Raw genomic sequence first — 25,384 nt, forward strand, 5'->3', positions numbered from 1 at the left:
TTTTCGAAAGAGCAACTTGACCCACTAATTTAATTACATCACACGTGGGATGCTCCGCGTGACGTGCAGGGCGCGATCAACTCGAGGTCTGCGTGTGGGATCATATCCGCGTGAACAAATCGGGCTTAGCCGTACAAAATAAGGGAGAGAGCAAATAAGATTCCTTGCTCCGCTTTCCATCTTTTTGTCTCCCCGCAGAGCCCCCCTGGTGTAGGGTAACAAATGCCTTCTATTTAACGTACTTGCCTATCGCATCTCATATTTCTCTTTCTCGGGGTTTCCCGCAAAACGTCGAGCGTGCAGAACCACTTCTGGAAATGTGCCTCGCAATAAAGAAAGGGAGAAAAAATAAATAATAATAACTAGGCGCGAGTCCTGACACAGGAGATGAGCCCTCGATAGCTCTGATATTACACAAAGCAAGCGATGAATGCTGGTTGTGAGAGATGTTTGAGGAAACCGCTTCTGCGGGGGAGGGTCTACCTCTCCTCCTCGCATTATTGCCTCAGGACATTTTATGGCTTCGATCTCAGCTGCTACAAAACCCTCTATAAAAAATTCCGCAGAAGTCATCCACGATGACTATTCAGGTGTGCGAATGCGCGTCATGTATCAGGCGTGTATTGCAGTGAGGTATCTCTCTCACACTTCGCTCTGAACAAGCTGCGTGATCTAGCGGCGCGCCCGAGAAGTCCGGGCATGGTTTCCGAGATGCGTAGCGCACCGGTTCCTACGAGCAATGAAAGTTAATTGCTCTTGCACTGCGGTCATCCGTGGCGCAGAGCGCTAAAACATGTGGCTGCTGTGCTTGAGGAACACATGTAAGGCGGGTGCGATTCTGCCCGACACCGGAAAATTTTAAAAAGAGTTTAATCTGGCATGACCCTCGCGATCGGCCCTCTTTTTAAAACAGCACACTACCTTCGGGAGTAGCCCACGAAAATTATTATATAGGTTTGATAGGTGGAAAGAAGATTGGTCTGACAATGCCTGCGATGCTATTCACATCAAAGATATTGCGGTAAAACGTATGCTCCCCGTGCTGCGCCTTACAACTTCTGCAGTGTATAAATAATATCTCTGAAACTGTCTTGCCACGACTATCAGTACTTCCGTGCTTCTGACTTAGCAAATGTTATTGCAGCTGCCCGATGAGTTGTTTGCTTGTTTTTGGCAAGAGGCAAAAGGCAACGCCGATAAAAAAAAACATGTCAACACGGGGCTGTTTTTCTTCCTTTTGTCCGTGTTGTTTTTGCGCTCTTGCCAAAGAACAAACAAATAAAATGGCGCTGAAAATGGCTGCGTTGTCGTGTTTTTCTTCCTTTGTCTGTGTTGCATTTGAGCTCTTACCAAAAGTACGACGAATGCTAACCAACTCGCCCACCTTGCTATATTGTTTGTTTGTTCGTTTGTTTGCCTCAGTCCTTGTTTTTGTTCTTGTTCCCTAGTGAAATGGCGCAACCCATTCTGGGGGATCGGCCATGAATTGGACGGTGAAACAACTGTTGTACAATTTTTTAATGTAAATTAAGGTAAAATGAATTAAGTATCTTGCAAATGAGATTTGAAGTGTCTACTTTTACAGATTTGAATAATTAGTTATCTAAGTGCTGCATAAAAATAATTGTGTTCGCATAATAATTATTTAGAAGAATTCCGACATGCAAGTCTTTTTGTCTCATGCAGAAATATTTAGAGGGCTTTAGAGGGCTGTGGCTGAAACCCAGTAGGCAGCCCCAAAGGCAAGAATTACAGGAAGAGTCAAATTTAGGCTAAGCTTTTGGAAGTGTTCTCCTGAAAATCTTTTCCGTTGAATAATGAAACGGCGGCATGTCAAAAAGAAGTATTGCAGAGATTCACTCTCATTGCACAAAGGACACAATGGTGATATAGCCAGACCGGACATTGGAGGTAAAAGATCAGTGGGGAGACTCGGCACCGTAATCTCGTAATTGTTACTTCAATTTTTACAGTGGAGCACCATTTGTCGTTCTAACAAAAATTGAGATGCGGGAAATCAGATGTTGACAACGATGATTGGGCGAAGTTATTTGGAGCAGTATATTTTCTGAATCGCACCGCAGTGATGAAAGCTGACGGGGGTAAAATGAGGATTATAGGACCATCGTGGGATGATACTGCGAGTGCAACTGCATATTTGTTGAAAGCTAGACATTTGTGACCTGGCACCCACACTAATCGAACGAGACATGTCTTGGGAGAAGAGAATAGACAGTTTCTAATGAATCTGACAATTTGGATGTGGTTAGTGAAGAACAGACAGACAGGCAATCAGTTAAGATTACGGCTGATGACAGAGATGATGGTAATTTGCGTAAAGCTAAGACAATTGCCAATAATTCAGCCTGAAGAATAGACGTGAAGTCAGATAGCCAAATGGAAAAGGCCAATTCAAATGTGGTGATACAATGCCCACACCTGCCTTTTCTACACAGACGGAAGCATCAGTTGCTGAAACGGTCTTTGTATCCAGGCGTTCAAAGCAGTCTTCCAAAATGCTATTCAAATATTGATAGGGCAAATGTTTAGCATTGTTTGAAAAAAATATCACCAAATTCAATTTTAGCGACTGGGACAGAGGAATTCGGCAAGACCACCTCGCATAGGTGAACATTTAATGGGTCCAAAGGATTTTGTACGAAAACACTTGATGGCAACGTGACCGATGCCACTGATAGTTAAAAACTGAGGCCCATTAAATAATGAAAACATATTGTGATCTCCTCTGCGGTGATGCATATATCTTTAGAAAAGTTTGTACAGTAAGGGTATGAAATTGCATGAGAAGGCAGGTGTGCTTCTTATTGATTTAAGATATTGTTAGCGGTAAATTTAGCAAGCCCAAGGCATAAACGTAACGCCTCTAGTTCTAATAGAAGGTGAGGCCAAATTTTGTATGCAGGTCTGCCAGAAAACAAAACGCAGTCGAACTCTATTATCGGGTGAACGTGCATGCAATAGATCATAATGAGGGCATGCCGATGCAAACCTGCTCGATTGCTGCTAAGTCTACGCAGCATTCCTACTGCAAGTACTCACATAGAGGTAATATGCTCTATATGCGGACTCCAGTTTAGCTTTCAGTCTACATTACACCCAAATATTTAGGGTAACTCACCTGCGGGATACTCTCTTGCCGATAGAAAATCGACATTTTCACAGGAACGCTATGAGGAAAAATTAGGATGGCGCTTTTACTGATTTAAGAGAGAGATTAATTCCATCAAGCGACAGTTCTAGGCGGCTCGCATAGGACTGTAGAGTTTGGCACAAAGCATACAAATCTACCGATTCAGCAAAAAATACTATGTCGTCGGCATATAAGTACATATGCACATCCTGTTGCAAAGGTACAGTACTCAGTAAAACATTAAGCAGCAATGGCGATAGGACTGATCCTTGTGATAGACCGTTTGACTGTTGACACGTTAATGAAGACAATCCGTGTTGAGAGCAGTAAAACTCCGTTCCGTTTCAAAATTCATAAATCCACGCGACAAAATATTTTGGCAGGCCTGCATTCTAAAGCGCGTTTATTAGGCCTACATGTTCTACGCTGTCATACGCCTTAGTGATATCCAAAGTGACTAAGGCTGCATATTTTTTTCTGACATCGAGCTAGTTGGGCACGACTTTCTAAGTCGACAAGGGAACACCAAATCGAGCACCCACGTCTGAAGCCAATTTAACATAATCTCAATATCATGTTCGCTATCAGCCAATTACCTATGCGGTCGTGTAAGATGCTTTCGATGAGTTTTACTAGGTTAGATGTAAGAGATATTGGCCTAATGTTAGCTGAGTCATAACCGGCACCTTGCTTTTTTTTAATAATGGAATTACTTTGCAAGTCTCCATACCGGAAGAATCCACGAATTTTTAATAGAATGGTTTAACACGGTAAGTAAGGCCCCTGCGGCGATATCTTAAAATAAAGTTTTTATTATTGCCGCAGTAATGTCATCGGGGCCTGCGCGCTGAATTAGGCAGCTGGCTTGGTATGTTTTTCAGCTCTGAAACTAACTTCTTCGAAGACTTCATCATGAGTAGGCAGCGTAGCGTGATAAAGCAAAATCAACTTATACCGACATTCTAGACCTAGAGCAATATCCACCAGTGATTTGGCCAATTCGCAGGGTGTTGGAACCACAGAGTCGACGTTTATTAGTGCCGGAAAGGCCTTTGTATTTCTCAGAAATTCAGTGAGTATGTTTCTGTTGATGGCCTTTTAAAGAAAGTAGAAGTTCTTACAATCAACGTTGTTTCATTTCATTTCATTTTCATTTCATTTTATTACCTTAAAGACGCCTTGCGGGGTATTACATAAGGGGTGGGTGTACAAAAATACAGGAGGTTGCCCACTATGTTATGTTACAGAAAGAACACTTGTTACTTCTTCCACGAAGGCAGATGAGGTGGCGATGGCAGTGACGTGGTGGGGAAGGCCGTTCCAGTCTTTAGCTGTACGATGAAAAAATGATGACGAGCAGGTGACAGTGCGTGCGCTAGGGCGAGCAACATTTAGTGGGGGCCTGTGCGCTGCGATATCCGTGAAGGTGGCAAAATTTAAGGTGCGTGGTGAAACGAACTGGTGTAGAATTTATGGAGAAATGATAAGCTCGCGATACGGCGACGGTGCGCTAGTGAGTCCAAACCAGACCCTACTCTTTATGGTGATGTGCTGATATCCTTTCAGTATGACGAGTGAATGAATCTTACAGCGCGGTTCTGTATGGATTCTAATGCGTTGCTGAGGTAAATCTGGTGAAGATGCCATATGGGTGATGCGTATTCGAGTTTTGGCCTAACCAGTGTTTTATAAGCTAGTAATTTTACCTGTTGAGTAGCACTGCGGCGGTTGCGTTTCAGAAATCCCAAGGTTTTGTTAGCACATGATATCATGTTAGTTATATGAGAACACCAGCTTAAATCATGCGTGATCGTAATACCTAGGTACTTAATAGAGTTTACAGTTTTGATTGGGATGTCATTAATTGTGTAGAGAAATTCATGCCAATTACGGCTGCGGGAAATTGACATAGATTTACGTTTATTACTGTTTAGGACCATTAACGAGTGATCACACCAGGCTGTAATGTTGTTCAGGTCATTTTGGAGATAAATGCAATCATTACTGTTAGTGATATTTCGATAAACAACGCAATCATCAGAAAACATACGAATCTGGGAGGAAACATGCAATGGAAGATCGTTAATGTATCTTAGGAACAGGAGGGGACCTAAAACTGATCCTTGGGGAACGCCAGATGTTACAGGAAGAGATCCTCAGGTAGTATTGTTAACACTGACGGATTGTGATCGGTTACTGAGAAATTATTTTATCTATGTTACGAAATTGGGGTGGAAGTTCAAGAAAAAAAGTTTTAATAATTGGCGTTGATGAGCTACTTTATCAAACGCCTTTGCAAAGTCAAGAAAAATGGTATCGGTCACAGTGTTAGTATCGAGATTTGAGTGTAGGCCATGAAGAAATGTAGCTAATTGAGCGTCACATGACAGGCCTTAACGGAAGCCATGCTACAACGGATGTAAAAAGTTATTACTGCCTAGGAAATTCATTACGTGTGAGTATATGACGAGTTTCATTATTTTGCAAGGGATACTAGCTATGGATATTGGACGATAATTTAAGGGTGAATTACGGTTACCTGATTTGAAGACTGGAACGACCTCGCTCTTTTTCCAGTCGTTAGGGAGCGTGCCTGATGACAGCGATCGCAACTACGCAACGAGGTTAGTCATCTTATTTTGGAATAGTAACCAGTTTTCTTGTATCGAGTGAATTTCAAAACCTAATTCAAATGATTGATAGAATGCGACTAGTTCGTTGTTTATCGTGGTATAATCCCCTTTTCCGTAGACTTCTGCAAACCAAAAGACCAGGCAGGATTTCGTAGAGGCTACTCAACAATAGACCATATTCACACTATCAATCAGCTGATAGAGAAATGTGCGGAATATAACCAACCCTTATATATAGCTTTCATTGATTACGAGAAAGCATTTGATTCTGTCGAAATCTCAGCAGTCATGGAGGCATTATTGAATCATGGTGTAGACCAGCCGTATGTAAAAATACTGAAAGATATCTATAGAGGCTCCACAGCCACCCTAGTCCTCCATAATGAAAGCAACAAAATCCCAATAAAGAAAGGCGTCAGGCAGGAAGATACGATCTTTCCAACGCTATTCACAACGTGTTTACAGGAGGTATTCAGAGACCTGGATTGGGAAGAATTGGGGATAAGAGTTAATAGAGAATACCTTATTAACTTGCGATTCACTAATGATATTGCCTTGCTTAGTAAATCAGTGGACCAATTGCAATGCATGCGCACTGACCTGGAGAGGCAAAGCAGAAGAGTGGGGCAAATGCGGATGCGAGGCAAAGGCTGTACAATTGGGAAAGTCAGTGATACAGGCCTGGTCTGGCGAACAGCAGTGAATGCACCGCGACCAAACTGCCGTACTTCGGTGATCAGTTGGTAGTGTGATATCACCTCCGGAATCTCTTCCGGAATGAATTTTGTATTTTTCATTTGAATTGACTTCCCATTGGACGGTACCAGCGTCACAGGAACGCTGGCAGTCCGCTGCAAAAGACAAATACAGTGGGATAATCATGAGGTGCAAGAGAAGCCGACCAGGCAGTGTTTGCCTGGCCAAGAGAAGAAAAAGACATCCGTCTGGTTTGCCTAAGTCAATCACAGCCTGCTAGCCAGCCGCTTCCCGAGAGGGGAAGCCAAGACACCAGGAAGGGGCCGGGCCGCTCCAGTGAAACGGCTCGGAGAGTCGCACGACGAGGATCCGGTAGGGCCAGCGACTGTGCAACGCTTTCTTGCTTCAAGGGACGAGCGTAGTGCCCTGCGCACCGGTGATGATTATGATGATGATGATGAGGCCTCAAATAATGGCACAAACCCACTGTGGGGGATAGGCCAGGAACTTGTAGTAAAAGGATTGAGAAATGAAATAAATAGCTAAATAACTAAATAAATAAATAAAGAGCAAAATAAATGAAAAATCGAAGATGAGAAGTAAACCGATAATAAATGAAATAAAGCAGTGTATAATTATGTAGCCAACCTTGCTTAGATAGCGATAGTAAATGGGGAAGTAAAGGATAGACGTAAAAATGAGCAAGTTAATATTTTGTACAGTAAGATTAATAGTAACAGTGAAGTTGTGTTTTTACGTTGAGTTTTCTAAGTTTATAATTTATTGAAGGAGAACGAGCTCGGGGATTGATTGGGAAGAACTTCCTCCTTCTTCATCTTCTTTTTTTATGCTCTTTGGCGCAGAGTGTGTTTTTGATACGTGAATACATAAGCGGGTTCGCGGTTTGCACTTGTCTTGTAAGCTGAAATTGATCTGGGGAAGATCGCTTTCTCTTCCGGTGCTTTGTAACCTGGACGAAGCGAGAATTTGTCGAGCAGCTGGCCTTCCTTCTGCAGGCTGTGAGTGGCCATTTTGCCTGACATCCAGCGCAGAGCACCATGTATTTTCTCTGACGAATTTCTATTTGTGAAATCCGCGTGTTATCCGGTGCATCCTCTTCAGGATACACGTAGTTTCTCCAGAAGAACGAGGGGGAAATAGCCACATGCGCAAGCAAGCGATCCTCTGCTAAATTAGCACGTTTTCGCCGCGCCGTGAACACAAGTCCTTTAAAAAAAAAACTAAATTGTTTAGAACGCGTAAATTTGTCTGTGCCTGCATTTACACTAATCTACAGACAAAGTGCAGGTGGAAGAAGTTTTCGAAGGGTTCCGTAAAAACATAGCTGGTGGGTCGAGCGGATCAGTCAACGACACATCATGTGTCATTTGCTGGTCAAAGTGTGCCCAGCGTTTATTCAGCGCTGGTTTTATACAAGATACGCAGAGGAGGGGGGCGCCCTTTCCACATGGGGGCGTATCTTGTCATGAACACAGCGCGCTCCACACGCAGCGCTGATAGTGATACAAATTGCGGTACAGCTGGAGGCCTTCTATAAACATGTAGATGGGCGCCACCGCTTCTCTCGCACGCGCTGCTCCTCCATGCCGTGTTGGCCTCTGAGATGTACGTGGAAGACGAGGACGCTCTGCCGAAGAGCCGTATATATATATATATATATATATATATATATATATATATATATATATATATATATATATATATATATATATATATTGACACGTGTACTTATCTTTATCGGGCGACCATGTTTCACCGCCTAACAAATGTAATCGCACCGCGCGGGACGCGCCTACATGTATCCGAAGTTTCTGGAAAGTTATCGATGCTTCCATCCGGCTGTCTGTTGTCGCCGAACGTCGTGTTATCTGATTTCATCGCGTGACGCGAATGGTGTACAACTTTGGGGAAGGCATGCGGGTACGAACGATTAGTCTGGAACATTCGACGACTGCTGTATAAAAGCGGACGCGCTTGACCCGCTGACCAGATTTTCGATGATCGCCGACTGTGTTCGCCGCTCTCGTTGTGCTTTAAGTGTAGCCTGTTTTGTGGGCACAGGTTCGCCCAATAAAAGCTAGTTTTGCCTTTCACAGTGTTGCTACTGTGTTCTTTGACGTCACGACCCCGTGACAATATATATATATATATATATATATATATATATACATATATATACATATATATATACTTAACATTGGTGGGATTCTCTTTTTTATTTATTAGCACCACTAGATGCACCTCTAGATGGGATTATTGTAGCAAGGGTACATTACAATATAAACAAAAAGAAAGTAGAATCATAGCTACAAAAGCAAAGCAAAAACGAACATCAGTGTCAGTATAACAAGCGTGAGACGTGTCAGTCAAAATAAAAAGACACACGAGGTGGAGCGGGCCTAGATTAGCACTTCTGCATCATGACTGCGTTTCACGCAAAGGCCGCTTCACTAAGGCGGCAAATTTATTTAGTGATTTATTTATTTGAGTACCCTAAGGGCCCGTTAGGGCATTACATAGGGTGGGACGAAAAAGTTCAAGCATGAGTGAAATGTGTACAATGCAAATATATGAAGGCATTAGGAACCATAAAAAATTATCTAGACCTCTAGCAGACGCAAACAAAAAAAAATAAAGAAAGAAAGGGGAAACGGAGTTTATACAATGTTTAGTAGCGTGAAACACGCATATAAGAACCTAAAATGCGATGCAAACAATCAGTACCCATCAGAACACGAGTTTAAGGATACAATCGAATGATGATTTAGGTAAACAGCCTACACAGATACATATAAGATGAAACGGAATGAATTTCATACAATGCCAAGCACATGCAAGCACTGTTTAAGTATATGTCCAAGCAAATGTGGGTTCGGACAGGTTGATACACTATAAAAAGGTTAGCAGTGCTGCATGAAATGATAATGTTTGCCCGTAGCGAGTTCCATTCGGCGATAGATAAAACTAGAGGCGAATTTTGATAAGCGTTACTCCTGGCAAATATAAGTTTTACTTTATTTATTTATTTTTTTAATTCGAAAGCGTGTCCTTAGGCATAATACAAAAGATGTTAGAAAGACACGAACAGGTTCGACTCCTGCAAAAAATCTAGGAGTGAACGATGATGGGGTCTATGAATCCAACGTTCAAGGTCGGGTGGGCGGCCAGGCCGAAGGCCTGTTGCCCGGAGATGGCGGACACAGCTTAGATGAAGTCCTGGGCACGTCCACAACAGGTGTGTCACTGTCACATTTTGGATTCCTGTGTTGCAAAATGGGCAGGATGAGCCGTAAGGACCATGGTATTGTTGAGGCCAGAGAGCGGCCACAGACGGGGTGAGCGCGACCCCGACACGTAGCCTCCTTAACGTAACCTCCTCTCGATGGGTTAACCCACCAGGGAGGTCTGACCCACACGGAGGTATGAGAGCTCGTGGGGTACGTCGGAGGTTCTCCTTTTCCGGGATCAGTCGTCCACAGGCGTCTTCAGGAAAATGTGGAAGTGGGTATGTTGTAATCTGTGGGTGGGTTGCCATATCTGCTTCAAGGAGACCCGGCAGGGCTGCTCGAGGCACCCACTGGACGCGTATGAGGATATTCGTAGTGGCAGCAAGACAGTGAATGCTATCTGACAATAGAGTGGACCGAGATACCCTACGTATGTCGTGGATAGCTCGAGTCGAGTCTGTGCGAATGATGAGTTGAGAGTATCTAGCATCTTGAACAGAAGGTAGCAACGCGGCCAAGCCGTCTCGTATGGCAGCAAGCTCGGCAAGGTACGCCGGTGGTGCAGGATCGGCAACATACGAGCACGTTTGGCCTGCCTCTGGTATCAATGGACACACGAGAGCTGTGTGAATCATGTTGCCATTAACACTGGCATCAGTGTATGCTACAAGAGTCGCATCGTCTTGATTGTCATCGGCGCGAAATATGATGGCTTTAGGTCGCGCGCGCATCGACGTTGGTGTACGAGTTCGTCAATAGTGTTGAGTTGGGACTCAGCCTGTAGGGTTGGCAACGGGTGAGACGTGGTAGTCCCGTTATCGCCTGCATAGGTTCGTTATTAATGGCCTCAAGGCGAGCCCCATTGTGCCTTCGTGAGATGATGAAACTGGGCTCTGTAGGCGAGTCGCGGTTGCAATACAGAACGGACAAGAAGGCGAGCCATGTTGGTGCTCACTCCGCCAGATTTCTTCGCAATCCGACGCATCAACTGTATCGTTTCTGCGGCCTGTTGCTTTGCATTCTTGACCCATGGTCCTGCAGATCTGGAGGAATTCATTTCAAGGCCGAGTACACGGAGAGTTGAAGCCTCGTGTGATGGTTGCTGATCCAGAGTTAACTGAAGAGGCCGGACTGCCAGTAGACGGCGCCCATACTTGTTCGCTACTGACATGTACGTCGTCTTGTCCTTGGAAATGTCAAGGCCTATCTGAGCACACCAGTTGTGCGTCATGTTTAGGGCCTCTTGGAGCGCTTGTTCTTGGTGGCAAATTTCAGTATGAACTGACCAGACAGTGATGTCAACTGCGTACATTATGTACTGTGCGTTATGTATCGTGGCTAGCTTCCAGGCTAGTGGAAGGAGAGCAATATTGAAAAGGACTGGTGCGAGCACAGATCCTTGTGGGACACCCCTATGTGCGACAAACTGACCTGCTGCTTGGCCAGCCAGGCGAATGGAGAAGGTGCGAGCGCACAGGAAGGCTTCGACGAATCTGCAGACACGGCTAGAGAACTGTAGCCAATGGAGAATTCCGCCAATTGCTTCATGACTCACATGGTCGTATGCGTTACGAACATACATTGCCAGAATCGTGCGAATTCTTCGGGTGCGGCCTCCGATGAGAACCATAGAAGATAGGTACGCAAGGCCATCCTCTGCGCCTAGATGAGCACGGAACCCGATTTGGCCAGGATGATACCATGAGTACCGCTCGAGCCACCATGTAATACCTGCCGTGAGCATACGCTCCATCAGCTTGCCTAACATTGAGGTTAGTGCTATTGGGCGCATATGAGCGATATTATCTTGTGGTTTTCCGGGTTTGGGAATAGGGACCATTTCTGCATACCGCCAAGAATCGAGAATGACTCCTGTAGCCCAAGCTTCGTTTATGGCCCCCAACAGCACTTCGAGAACCTTGCCTTCCGTGTTTTTATAAAGTTCATACGGTATGCCATCCGGTCCTGGTGCTTTGCATGGCTTAGACAGGTCGATTGCCACTAAAAATTCCGCCATAGTGAAGGCAGCTTGTATACCCTCGATGTCAGAGAGCATAGGCGGCGTGCCTGAGTCCGCGGGAAGGCAGTTTTGAACAACGAAGGGAGGCGGTGCTGTGTCCAAAGCCGGAAAAAAGGTGTGGGCGACAGTTTCTGCGAATACTGCTGGTGTCTCGCCCGATGCTAACAGGGCGCTGGCTGCGGGCTCTGGAGGGCGCCGACCACGTTCCATTACTCGGAAGGTGCGCCAAATGGAGGCATTGGACGACGAAGGTCCGAGAGAAGAGCACCAGTCCATCCAGCGGACACGTTCTAAGCGGTGTTCATGGCGCCGAGCTACTTCAGTAAGGCGTTGGGCCTCTAAGCGAAGGGTATTTGATCCAGGGTCACGTTCTGATGCAAGTTCTGCTTGGCGGGGCGATGCCCAGAGACGCAGAAGTTGACAATCAGGAGCAGTTCGTGGTTCATCAACCCACGACGTACGTGTAGCCTCAACTAATGCCGCCTTAAGACAATTGGACGGGTCCACCATGAAGTTGGATATATTGCTTTCTGATACCGCCCTGTATCGATCCCAGTCCACCACTCGACATAGTCGGCGGAGGCGGCCTGTTCCGCCCGAAGATAAGCCAAGGTGAATCGGATGATGGTCGCTACCCCAGCAGTCGGGTTCACATGACCACGAGATGGTCGTCCTTCCTAGCCACCAAGATAAGTCTGGTGAGTGTGGCGGCGCGCGAGGGTGGTCTCGCCGACGGGTAGGCACTGACACATAATTAAGCAGAGTGAATTGGGCGTCCATAAATGTGTCCAGCACACATGTACCACGCGCACTGGAAATAGCGTATCCCCATGTGCCGTGGGGCGCGTTAAAATCTCCTGCGACCATAATGGGGCAACCAGGATGTTTCTGTCGTAGGTGCGCCAGCCAGCCGAGACACAACCGAGCCGCACGACCACTCTAGGCGCGGGCATAGTATGAAACGATGATAACGTCCGTGCGTTGGAGACGAACCCATACGGCCACGACTTCTTGCCATAGAGTACACCACCATGAAAGATCAACGCGAGTCTGATAAAGAGTGCATCTTACATACGCTACAGCCTTTCCTGGAGGGGCATCTGGCGTAACACTCCTACGATCCAATATTGAAGGCGATGAGTATGCCACAAATCCTGGAATGGGTGGCAGGCCGTTGGATTCTTGAAGCAGTAGAGACCAAACACGCAGCTTCCCATATCTGAGGCGCTGACGCAGCTCTCCGACCTTCCCCGCGATACCGCGATAGTTCCACTGTAAGATGCCTTTTGGCACACTTGAAGACGTAGCAGCCATCATGGATTAAGATTGGCCAGTAGAACCGAGGCGAGATGCTGGAGCTGTTGCGCAACGAAGCGCAGGAGTTCTTGGCGTGAAAGAGGCTTCGACACAGATGCCGGGTTAGCCATATGAGCAGGACTAGACGTCAACGGCGAATGCGACGGCCGCGCTCCGTCATGACGACGCCGGGGCACTGTACGGCATTCCTTGAGACGTTGGATTTCCTATTCAAGGTTGGCCAGGCGAGCGTCGATCTCGAACTCTTCGTCTGCCAAAGGAAGCGGTGTGTCTTCTATTGATTGTGATGCCCGTTTCGGTCGTGAAGTGGACGACCTAACAGCTGAGCTATAGGTACGAGTGGCAGCATCACTTGTCGCTGTACTTGCTTTTGTCACCTGGCTAGCGTCCTCTTCCAGCGAGACCAGAACGGCGTAACGGTTGTACACAGGGACTTGTTTTATTCATGAATCTCGAGGGGTCCTTGCTGGCTGTCGAGAATGGCGTTGTCGAGCCTTCTTAGTGGCCTTCAACTTCGTAGGACACGTCGTGGAAGTGATGTCATGATCGTTTGTTTCGCATAGGCCGCATCTAAACGATGCCGCCGATTCAGGCTCCATGGTGTCGTCCTTAGGTGGGTAGGGGCAGGATGATTTCATGTGTCCCTGTCTAAAGCAAGAGTAGCAGTACACAACGGAAGGCTTGAACGGACGCGGGCGCAGTACGCAGCCGTAATACAGGATGCGTTCAGGTGGGGAATTGGGACCTTGAAGCGTGATTAGGCACGTACGACCGCTGCCTAGGTAGCGAGCAGCCACGACCTTGTGTGTGGGACACGATAGTTCCTGCAGGAGCCTCTCGGTTTCTTCGTCGAGGTCAACGCCATTACCCACGTAGCGTCTTAAATCTGTAACACTGGCGAGGTACGCCTGGACTGGAAGGACACACTCTTCCGAGACTTGTATTTGTTGCAGTTCTTCGAGTTTATAAACTAGTGCCTTAGCAGATACCCCTACTGAGACCGTATTAGTGGGTTTGTGTAGAGCAAAACCTTGAAATCGGGAAGTCTCGAGGTAGGCATCCAGGGCCGCTTGAATGATACGGTTGTGCAGAGTGGACATGTCATATCTAGCACGAGGCTTGATAACCACTTTGTACCACGATGTCGTTGGCGACTCCGGAGACGTGAGCGTCGGTCGTGCGGGCAGGCCTTGTGATGAGCGAGGTCTTTTCGGGGCTGCTGGAGCTACATTTTCATCCGATGGAAGGCCAGTAGCTTCCTTCATTCTCTTGGCTGAGGTGTGCGCCACGACAGCAGGGCTGTTCGGCTCCATGTTGGTGGTATCCATACTCAGGGTACCACCTTCGCACGTTGCACTTGTCCCCATGAAGGAGGCGTTCCTGGCTTGGATGGCAGTTGCATCGGTAATGTTCCGCTCCCTCGACGCAGCGGACAGCAGCTTGGATGCTCCGCGCCGACGCGGCGCGTGCCGCAGGGGCACTCGCACTCACGAAGCCGCGCAAGAACTTGAGTTGGACGACGCAGCAGGAGGGTGTATATGACGACGGACCTTGTAAATAGGCGCCAGTAGTAATTACGAGCCGCCAAAGCGGTCCATAAACAACAGAGTTCCAGTAGCTATCTTTTGTGGTAAGCACTGCTCCGCTTTCGGAAATTAGTAAGGGAACAGTGGGATTTGGTTTTGGGTAACTACTTGCCAAAACTTTTTCGGATTAGTTTTTATCATATTCGGAAGGGTGCCATTAAAACAGTTGTCGTTAGCTTCGAGAATTGTAGTTTCTGTATGGCGCGCTATGGTTTTGCAATTTTGCCGGTCTTCTGGAGCATTCGTTCGGGCAGCTTTTCTGAACGCTCTTTTTTTCTTGTTTATACACTTCTAAACCACGGATCGTTCTGCCTTGAGCTGATGTTCATTCTTGGTATACATGTAGTTTTAGCTTTGACTTTACCGCGGAACAAGTTCCAGTTATCATCTACCGTTCTGTTTTGAAAATTGTTTGCAAAGCCTGCTGTAAATGAGGCTAACATGTCAATCGTTCTGCCAGTGTCGGCGCGTGCATAGTTGAGAATGCATTTTTTCGCTGTATATTTCTCGGCAGGTTTCAGTGCAAAGGAACATTGCGCCACCCTGTGATCACTTAATGGTTCAAGTATGTGTGTCGCAGCAAGGTGTCGGTGATTTGTTAAAATAATATCTAGTATGTGTTCACCCCGAGTTGGTTCGCCCACGACTTGAGTTAAGTGATGAAAATACAAGGTTTGTAGAAAATGAAGACACTCAGATGTGTTGCTATTTTCCTTTAAGGAAGAGGTTGACCACTCGATACCTGGGTAATTAAAGTCACCCCCTAATATCAGTATGCATTTTGGGAACTGGGATAAGACCTGTTGTAAAGCATCATTGAAAAAATGAACAAATTACAAACGGCTATCAGGTAAACGACAGCACACACCAATGACACATTGCGCATGTCCAATACGTGCAGAGACCCACACTATTTTAAGAGAAGAGTCGATTATCACTAGAGACGGTTGATAGCCTTCTTTAAGGACCACATATAATTCCGCCTCCTCGGAAGCCTTTGACTCGCTGGACGCGGTAACAACGATATTAGGTCGCTTTCCCGTGTTTCATGTTGCGATGGCTACGAGTTTTTCGCCTGCCTTCTGACGCTTGCAGCGATGCTCCTTGCCCATGCAACTTGGTGGAGCGTGCCGCAATGGCCATCACGTCGCGCGCCCGTCTCAACACACCCTTCTTTGGGTAAAATGCGGTCGCTCTAGCAAGCGTTGCCCTTAGACTTTTAAGCTTTATTCATTTTGCGGCGCTATAATATGCCAGCCGATGACTTCGGTCTCGCTATCGCGGGACACAGCGGTTTTCGCACTGTGCTGACTCTACTACTTTGAGCATGTAGAACGAATGCGATTTCGGCAAGTCGGAACAGATTTTCTCCGACAAAATGCGGAAAAAACAAAACAGCACACAAATGAAGGACACTAGGCTCTGCATCCTTGTCTTTCCTGCCTTACTATATATTTTTTATATTAATGCGTTTAGCATTCTTTGGGAACTAACCGCGGTTTCTTGTGTGTCTATATAAGACGTTCTTGTGGGCCGATACCAAAGATTGTGCAGTCTAACATGACCATAAAAAAACAGAAGGTGATACCAGTGATACTGAACGGTACCGCACTTTGCATGGTAAGGGGAGCGTTCTCGTATTCTTCTCCCGGGAAAGTTAGCGTTCTGAGACACCTGATAGATGGATGGATGGATGGATGGATGGATGGATGGATGGATGGATGGATGGATGGATGGATGGATGGATGGATGGATGGATGGATGGATGGACGGATGGACGGATGGATGGATGGATGGATGCATGGATGGATGGATGGATGGATGGATGGATGGATGGATGGATGGATGGATGGATGATGGATGGATGGGTGGACGGACGGACGGATGGACGAACGGACGGACGGATGTTATGAGCGTCCCCTTTAGAACGGGGCGCTAAATTGTGCCACGAAGCTCTTGCTATTATACTGCCTAATTTACTACCTAGGTTAAAAAGAAAAAAAAAACACAACGATGAATTCCCATAACCAAATTTTCTGACCCCCTATTGCGAACTTTGTTTCTGTATGTCTCCGTACCCGCTATGGTTGCTCAGTGGCTATGGTATTGCGCTGCTGAGCACGAGGTCGCGGAATAGAATCCCCGCCACGGCGGACGCATATCGATGGGGGCCAAATGCGAAAACACCCGTGTACTGAGATTTAGGTGCACGTTAAAGAACCCCAGGTGGTCGAAATTTCCGGAGTCGTCCACTACGGCGTGCCTCATAATCAGAAAGTGGTTTTGGCACGTAAAATTTCATATTATTTTATGTCTCCGTTTTTTTTTGTCACTTCCGTACTTTTCTTCCACCAATGTTCCACTCGCCCCTTACTGAACTCTGTTGCGCTCATGTTTACTTTCCCCTGCTCTCGCGGAAACCAAGGGCTTTCAGGATTGCAGTGATGCCTAAATCGACTGCTGAGCAGATGTCTTCACATTCTAATAAAACATGCTACATCATTTTCCTAGTTTTACCGCAGCAACCACATGCTTCTTCCTTCTTATGTCTCGCTTTGTAGGTGCGTGTTTTAAGGTATCTCGCTTCGAAAAGTAATCAGCTTCCCTCTGAGTTATCATAAATTGCTTCTTTCCTGATTTTGTTTATTCCTTTTAGGTAATAACTCATGGCAGGTTCCTTTTCGATTTCCGCCACCCATGAAGTTATCTCATCCTCTCTGACTTTCCGCTTGACGTTCTTTATTAATTTGCTGTGTTGCTCATCCTACGGGGCGCATGCTTGCTGGTAAGCTGCCCAGTTCTCTTCCTCCCTTGTGAATCAATGTTTTTACTTTACAAATACATCAACACTCCCCCAGCCCATTTTTTTCGTATATATTCCTCAGTCGTTCTTCATAACCAAGCTTACTGTGAGCTTCTCTCACTTCAAAGCTTGTCGAGCCCACACCACACTGCACAGCTTCAATTCTAGTCTTCCCATGAGCGCCCAATGCGAGGCGTCCCGCTGACCTTTGCTTGCGATCGAGTCCCGATTTCACCCCCCCAAAACAACTGCATTTCCAAAAGTAAGTCCTGGAACCATTATTACTTTTCACATACCCCGGTGCACCTTCTACCTTCTGTATCCCCATCGAGCTCGGTGCTTCATTATAGCTTACTTTCTCTTCCCCTTTACTGCTGTGGTTTTTCTTGTGGGTCTATCTATCTATTGCTTTAGTTTATCCATATACCAAGGTATATATATTCTTCTACCCGAAATATCTTCTGGCCCTGTATTGCCATTGTCTGTTCACCGTTTACAATGTTTCATTGAATACCATAACACCTCATTATCTAAAGCTTAATTTCAAACCTAAATTCTCGTCTTCCTGTCCACAGATATTAGCCAGACCTTACAAATCACTTTGCTTGTTGGGTAGCAAAACAATGTCGTGCGCATAAAATAAACCTGCAAGCTGCTGCTCTCTTACTGTACCCGCCTGTTTGTACGAGATATTAAACCCGATATTGCTTTCTTCTAGCGACCTCTCCATTATCACCATGTACACCATAAACAGCATTGATAATAAAGGGCACCCCTGCCTCAGGCCCTTGTTGATGTAAACTTTCTCCTCGCTCCTCATCCCTTTCCAGTCAACGCAAACCGTACCTTCTAGGTAACTATTTCTCAAAAGCTGTAGACAATCGTCGCCTAAGCCTTCCCCTCCCAGAATATCCCACAAAATACTGCGGTCTACGTTGTCATACGCTCCTGTAATGTCTAAAAATGTCACATATAAGGGTCTGCTTCCTACCCTTGATATTTTAATACGCTGAATAAAAACAAATAAATTATTATCCAAGTGCCTACCTATTCTAAAGCCATTCTGAAGTTCTCCCAAAAGGCCATTATTCTCTGCCCATGCTTGCAACATTGTTTCATTGTCTCCATTGCTAACCTACATATTACCGATGTAATGGTCAACGGTCTATACGAGTGAATTTTAGCTTTCCCCCACTTACCTTTATAAATTAAATTCATTGTAATTTGTCGCCAACTATATGGTATATTCGTCTATCTTTTGGACCTTCTTCCACTGCTTTCCCCAGAGCTCCCTTACCTTTTGGTACTAGATCATTAATAAGCCTAACGTGAACCTCGTCTAGCCCTGTGGTTGTGCGCCGACTTAAAGATATTAGCAGGGGAAGAGAGCGAATCTCAAGACTAACCCCCCCCCCCCCCCCCTGAACTAAAAACTGCACTAAAAAACAGCACTGGCACTTTTTCGCTCAGGGTGTTTAGGAGGCTATAAAGAAGACAAAGAAGAAGACGGGCACCGTGAAAATGTGTCTTGGTATTTGCTCCTATTATATTTATGCCTCAGTTATAGTTCTTCCGTTCCTTGCTGGGATTTCTTTTTGTTGACCCTCATAGTTCGCCCCAGCAATTTCATTTCTCGATGTCCGACCAATCTCCAATCGAAGGTACGTTGCCTGCGCGAACAAATCAACATCGACATCAACCGTTACGCGTAACCTGCAGCATCATGGAGATCTCAGCCGGTGACGACAACGACTCGGCCAAAGCTTCGGCAAAGGTACCAGTGGACGAGACCACCGGGAGCATCGGGGCGAGATCGTCGACTGCGGCGGCCGCCAAGCCGTCAAAGAAGCAGCGCTGCTGCTCCCCGCCTTGCACAAGGTCCCAGGCACAGCGCTTCGCGATTCAGCTCAAATGTTACCACCAGCTACCGGGACGACGCATTTCCAAGCAGGCTAAAAATGCGTCGAGAAGGAAGGAGTCTCTCAACCCAAAACAGGACGACGCGAGAACGCCCGGCCCGAAGCAATCGTCGAGGAATAAAAATGGGAAAGGTCGAGAGCCTCGTGGGAATGCTGCGACTGAACCAGAGCTGATGAGAAGCCTGTCTCCTTCTAGCGAAGGCGACGCCGGAAAAGTATATGATCCTACTTGGCGATCCCAACAGAAAAGTGACCAGGAAGGAGCCGCTGAAGAAAATGACAGTTAATGCTGTGCATGGCCCAACCGCGCGTCAAGAGTCACCCGACCGGCGTGGCGTCCATTTCGTCAACGTCGTGGCGTCGTGATTCCTGTGGAGTCCTCACTCAGTTTTTTTTTTTTCTATCGTTATGTAAAAATAAAACAAGACGTGAAATGATGCATGTAATTCATTTCCATTTGTACAAACGAGCAACAATTATACTAATGTAGTTAGCGGTTTCATGCAGTAAATGTCTTGGATACTAAAGGGGCCTTTGTCGTATTGTGTTTTTTTTTTACAGATTCTTCTCGATTCTCGGACAGGCATTTGGATATTGACCACAGAAAGCCTCCTAGCATAGCTTTATGCATTTCCATCGCCATCTATGGAGCGCACAGTTTCTGTAGAAGAGTGCCTAATACCGGCCCGTTCGTTTAAAAATTCACTGTTGTGCCTCCGGTCAACGATTGGCTGATGTATGTGGGAAAAAATACGCCGTGCTCACACTACTTAATGCCTACTTGGTCAGGGCAAGGAGTGGACTCGGCAAGGAGTGGCAACGGTGATATGAAGAAGAGGTTCGCGAGACATGAAGAAACTAAAGAAAATTAAGTGTTGTCGCAGCCTCAAAATAACATTCTTGTACGAGTACATTTTACAGACTTTTTGAAGTCGTTATTGTTAGCTACTATATAAATACACCTGCCTGCAATAAAAAAGGTTACTCATGCGAAAGAATTTGGTGAGTACAAATGCATGAGAATAACGGAGTATATCATACATGGCAACAGCCTCATCTATATGAACCACGATTTCATAAAGTTAAGTTGTTTCTTTGGAATTTCAACAAGCCCGATCAAGAACAAGAAGAACATCCTTCAGCACACATTTCCTTTTCCACGAACAGTTTGCTGCGACCGCCTGAATATGATGCAAAGAATCAAGGACCGTTTAGGCACGTTGCGACTGCGCATTTACGTATAGACTATCTAAGTGAACCGGGCAGCGATGAAAGTACATCAGTGGGACAAAGATTGAAGCGAAAAAACAGTGCTTTTATTTAAACGCATTGAAATATAGGTGCCCTTTTCTTTACGAACACTTACACTTATCTACCTGGGGAGTGTTCAAAAGAATGTGGAAACCCAGCGCGACAGCCGATATACCACAGAACTGGCTAAAAAGTGATAAACGTTCTGCAACTTTTCGAGAGCTGAAAAAGTTCGAAAAGATTCTTGAATATAGACGTTATATATTTTTAAAATTCAAAGGCCTCTTTCAAGTACGTGAGATAGCAAATAACTTCATTTTATTCGACCCGTGAAATACAAGTACAGTACGAATGAGCTGATTATTTATGAATAATTTGCATGTGTCAAGCATTCAATGTTGAATTTGCGTGCATCATTTCTCAAGTATTCGCACATGCTACTGCATTTTTGCACAATTGAAGCGCGGCTTGTAGTACATCTATTCTTCTAACTCACAAATACAGCTGTTCGCTATCTTGCATGTCAAAAAATCGAAGCGCTGTCGTCTTAATTGAAGATGCTGGAGAAGAATAAGGGATTAGCACTCAAGCCTTGCTCCGCACACTATAGCATAACGTGGCTGCAGGATCAAACCTGACCTGCAAGCTCAAAGTCTGAATTTAGGAGCCTATGAAGCAGAAGAAGAAGAGGTAGAAGAAGAAGTCACACACTGTGATTACTTGTTCTCTATTTATTATTGTATGACGTAGTAGTTCTGCGGAAACCCGCAAATTGTAGCAATGGCTACGAACAGGTGGATGTCTCATTTTCAGTTTATTCATTTATTATTGTAGTTGGGCAGCTACTATTTCTCTTCCTTTCGCTGGTATTCCTTTTTCTTTCACATTTTTATATGCTATCTACATATTACATTTCCCATGGGGTAGCCGGTCCCGCTCGTGGGTACTTGCCTGGCGTGAAGTAATTAACGTGAACATCAATCATACCGTGAACCAGTGTTGCGATGGACCTCTGAGCAGGGAGCTTCCAGCAACCGGGTTGATGAAGAAGGCGTCTGTCAGCACCAAATATATAGCCAAGGCTTCCTCACAGGCACTAATTGATGCGTTGACTAGGACAAGCAGAATGGAGCCGTCACCAGGGACACAGTCGACGAATTTGAAGAGTGCCTACTCACCGCCCTGCCCCAGGTCCCAGAAAGAACGCTTTGAGAAGCAGCTGAAGTTCTACGAAGAGCTCCAAGAAAACCCCTTCTCCATTCAGTCTAGACACACTCGAGATCGGCCCAAGCTGAAGGCCATTGAGAACCGCCAAGAGGACGACGCAGAGAAGCATGGCCAGATGCAAATGTCGCCCACTAAGAACGACAATATGTCTGCTTCACTTGGTGACAACGCTAAACAAGTAGCCGATGTTGCTCAAGGAGCTGAAGCTAGCCCACCAGGATCACAGTGGCGAGGTTGACAGCGGATGTTGCTGTACACAGGCAAAACCTGTGGCATGAGTCACCCCAATGGCGTCGTGATTGTTGTTGCTGTGCCATGATCTCACCAGCATCGTCTTCTCTGTGTGTTTTTATTGAAGAATTAACCCATTCAGCAGACATAAAATGATACGCTTACTTTCCTTGCGTTTGAATGAAAGTACTCGGGCATATAGTTTACCGTTTTGCCCAGTAAACGACGCGTATGCGACATGTGTCGTAGTCCCTTTATTGTATTTCACCAGCTCTTCTCTGTTAAGGCAAGTATTTCAATAGCCTCCACAAGAAACATTATAGTGCACAGTTTTTTTGCACATGCATACAAAATTATAGAGCGCACAAGTTTCTCAGAAAAGCACCCAGGCCGGTGCTGCTGCTTACATCGCTAATTGTCGTCCGCTCGTCGTCGTTCGACTGGCGTATATGATGCAATAAGCGCCGTGCTGGCGTGAGTTACTTTCTAAACGCGTCTAAACAATAAATCTGTGCATGTAAGCAAGGCTGCATATAACTCTGCGGGGAGTAGGTATGAGCAGCTACACCACTTGGACATCGGAAACCGGAAGCATGTTGTACACAATTTGTTAAATTCAGTTTTGATTAACGTACCTCGCCGTTCACCCTAATCGCTGTGCATATAATTCATGTGTTCGATCGAATGGCGTTAGATCAATACTGCGCACGCATCACAATAAACTGCACTTAATTTTCTCCTGAAGACTGTGTTGCCATGTTGTGCTGCTTGCTGTAACACCCAAGCAATGCAGTTTAAAAGAAAGGGGAAGCAGTTGTCGTCCGTTTGGGGCGGGACACAAACGGTGCGTATTGGAAATTTAGTGAAGCATCATCATGATAGAGCGCAGCAGATCTAATCTCTGCTGTAAGGTTTTACTCAGAGAACTTCCCGTACGTGAGCGCTAACGGTGCCGCTTTCGGCACTGGCGATAAACTGATGCACGTATGAAGACACTGTTGACAAGACCGTGAGGTGTGTTAGCGCTGGCATAAACACCAACACGCCCCCACGATCGTCATTTCATGCCGTTGATTTCATTGTGATCTTTCGCTCTTTGTGATTCCATCGTCATTGTTCCGCTGTCTACACTCTGTTGCAGTCCCTGCGTTGTCATTCCATCCTCAGCGCGCCGCCGACGTCACGCGCCGTCATCATAATTCTATCCCCGTCATTCCCTGGTCATCTTTCTGTCATGGTCGCGCCGTCTTAACCCCATGCTATTCCGTAGTGTCCTAATGTCATCGTCCTACCATCATCATCACGCTGTGGTTATCCCATTGTCACCATGCCATTGTCATAAATCCACAATTTTCTTGCTCTCGTGGGCACTCTGTCGGCGTGACGTAGTCGACGTCATGCATTAGCTGGCCATAGCATCCTCGTGGCGCCCCTGATGGTCGTACCATTATCGTCAGTCAAGATTCGTAATGACATTTTAGTCACGCCGTCCTTGTCATTCCATCTCCGGCATCCAACAGATTGAGGTGCTTAAGCTGTTTGAGCAACTTCGGCTACTGGTTCAGCGTTGTCACCAAGTAAAGCAGATGTATTGTCGTTATTAGTGGGCGACATCTGCATCGGGCCACGCTTCCCTGAGTCGTCCTCTTGGCGGTTCCCAATGACATTCAGCTTGCTAGCTTGGGTCACTATGTCTGTGATAGCGGTTGTGAAACCGTCGCGGTCGTTACATTGTCGGCATTCCAGCTTCGTGATCTCACTCTCATCATTCTGTCGTCATAAGGTCTGATATGCCGACCCAGTGGTCCTGATTGAATAATAGCTTGCGTCACTAGATGTGTGTGTTCGTGGTCGTGATGTTGTTTACCGTTACGTCGTCATCACTTCAGCTTTTTTGTCCGACTGTCATCATGCCACTGTCGTCACGCCATCGTCGCCATATTGACGAAGAGGAGTTACAGAGTCGCCATCTATCGGAAGCACCTCGCTGGCGCAGTATAAGGGATCACGCGGCACGCTCCTCATAGGTTTTGCTGTCAGCGCTCGCTGAAAACACTAGGCGTCAGCTCTCCCAGGCATTCCTGTGTGTACTTTCGAAACGAGAGAAGTTTTTTACTGTCTAAATAATAATCTTGGGCAAACTGAAAGCACAGAATAGTTTACAGACGCTATCTCTTTACCGAACACCTACAGTGAATGCCACTGCGCGCGTTCGACGCGATGGAGTCTCCCGAAACCGGCTTCTTGCGTGAAAGGTAGTTAAACGTTGAGAGCAAACCATGTGAAATATGTTCTTATATGTTTGTATAACTAAATGGAGCGAATAGAATGAAACCTCAATGCAGCGATCGCACAGATTTCCCAGCGACCGACTGCGCGTCTGCATGCTTGACCGCGCAGTTAAGCTTTTGCGGCGTGCGCGTTTTCGCACCGTGCCATGAGCTTTACGCTGCAGAATATGAGCATTTGAGAGTATACAAGCAACCATTGTTGCGTGGTAGCTATCAGAGCTCTTCAAAAATAATTTCATTCTAGAGACCTCGACGCCAACTGTGATGTGCCGTCGCGACGATCTAATCTTTTTTTTTCTTCTAAATTCTTGGACGTTTCAATATTATTTCTCGAATTGCGTCGCACTGTATGTTTATCGGTGTTCTCAGCGTGCGATTTCCCGCTGCTTCTTTTTTGTAATCTAGTGCATTAATTCATAACACAAACATGACCATATACCCGCCGTGGTTGCTCAGTGGCTATGGTGTTGGGCTGCTGAGCACGAGGTCGCGGGATCGAATCCCGGCCACGGCGGCCGCATATCGATGGGGGCGAAAACACCCATGTACTTGGATTTAGGTGCACGTTAAAGAAACCCAGGCGGTCGAATTTTCCGGAGTCCTCCACTACGGCGTGCGTTATAATCAGAAAGTTGTTTTGGCACGTAAAACCCCATAATTTCATTTTTTTAAACATGACTATATGGTATGCTTTTTTTAAATGTACTTCTTACCACGCCGTTTCCACTCCAGTGAACTTGCGAGTACCTATAGCATCGACAAGTTCATAGACCAAACCGTCATGACATTAGTCGGGCAGCGGACTCGGGCGAGCGTCTCAGTGCGCGTGTTCCGCAGACCCGATGCCGTAGCAAAAATCTTCCTCGCGTCTTTGCTTGTGGCATACCCGAGTTGTAGCCGATGACTGTTTGCCGGTTTAATGTTTCGCGAGCCAAGCTTCACGCAGCTTCTTGTCCTGCGGCTACGTGTGAATAAAGCTAAACACCGGGCTCCGTTGCGTACGTCCAGCAC

Source organism: Dermacentor albipictus, unplaced genomic scaffold (genome assembly GCF_038994185.2).
Source record: "Dermacentor albipictus isolate Rhodes 1998 colony unplaced genomic scaffold, USDA_Dalb.pri_finalv2 scaffold_17, whole genome shotgun sequence".
Classification (NCBI taxonomy): domain Eukaryota; kingdom Metazoa; phylum Arthropoda; class Arachnida; order Ixodida; family Ixodidae; genus Dermacentor; species Dermacentor albipictus.